The sequence below is a fragment of the Thunnus albacares genome, chromosome 6 (genome assembly GCF_914725855.1).
Source record: "Thunnus albacares chromosome 6, fThuAlb1.1, whole genome shotgun sequence".
In the NCBI taxonomy this organism is placed as follows: domain Eukaryota; kingdom Metazoa; phylum Chordata; class Actinopteri; order Scombriformes; family Scombridae; genus Thunnus; species Thunnus albacares.
In genome coordinates, this window is record NC_058111.1 from 2,532,525 (window position 1) to 2,533,748 (window position 1,224).

Below are 1,224 nucleotides of genomic sequence, written 5' to 3' on the forward strand. Positions count from 1 at the left end.
TGATGTCATCCTGCTGATTACTGCTATGTGTCGTTCTGGAGTCACATGATCAAACCACAGATCTGCTGGTTTAATTTCAATTTAAGAATCTTTCTGTGTCTGTTGCAGCCTCAAGCGTTTCCACGGCAACGAGTGAGAAAGGCTGACGTCTATACAGCTTTGCAGCATCGTAACTTGGACCCGATGATGGCGAGCACGTCATAGTACGTACCAACTGATATTTAGCACAAAACACCCAAATATGAACTGCTTTTCACCAAAAGTCTCAATAAACCAGATACCAGGAGGCTCTGTGGCGCAACGGACAGCGTGTTGGACTTCTAGTTAACGAGAGGAGGCATTCAAAGGTTGTGGGTTCGAGTCCCACCAGAGTCGATCTTTAAATCTTTACACACCTTAAAAATACTCACATTAGTATGAAGATGTGTTTGCTGCTTTGTGATCATTCAAACATTATAAACCTACCTGTGAAGCAGCAACACACACACGTTACCTGCTGCTGCTGCTCTGTAATCTGGTCACATGATGATGATTACAAGCCACGGGGCCAAACGTTTAAGCAGTTTCATCATCTCAGCCAATCACCTCGCGGCTCACCTGGTCGGCCCTGTCATTACTTGTCTCTGTGGTAACCGTGGTAACCAAATAGCTGTCTGGTTTACAAGGTGACGTCAGGTTACATTAAATGAGTCACTATGATGCTGCTGTCTTATATCAACATGTCGAAGTGGGTTCACAGCATCATGTGTTGCTCATTGGCTCTGTTGGCGCAACGGACTTCTAGTATTAATAAGATGTGATTCAAAAGTTTTGACTCCCACCAGAGTCGTCTTTTATTTTAATAGGTTTTATTATTATTCCTTTATTTATCACGTCCATATTGCTGAAATATTTGCAAAGCTGATTTTTCCTGCATTTTTTTTTTACATCCATGTTTACCAGCTCGCTGTCTTCTTCTTCTCTGCTATTGTTGGTGCATTTCTGCATTACAGCCACCTGAAGAACATGTATCATGTCACTAAAACAGGACCCACTCATAGAAGAACTGCTCCATGGTGCTACTAGAGGACAGAAACCTTTATGTTTAAGTGCCGGTTGAGATCCATAACATCTGACTCTGTTGGGACTCGAACCCACAACCTTTAAATCAGAGAGAAGCTGACTGTAATGACGGCAATGGTGATGATTTAACAACAACTCCCATGATCCCACGCTAATTTACGA

At 42.6% G+C, this 1,224-nt stretch overlaps 1 non-coding gene across 1 annotated transcript; it reads left to right on the top strand.

Annotated features, from left to right (window-relative positions):
- The first annotated feature begins 286 nt into the window (after positions 1-286).
- On the top strand, positions 287-375 carry trnar-ucu. Its single transcript is given in 2 exon segments — positions 287-323; positions 340-375. It is a non-coding gene; the product is annotated as a tRNA-Arg (tRNA).
- Positions 376-1,224: the final 849 nt, after the last annotated feature.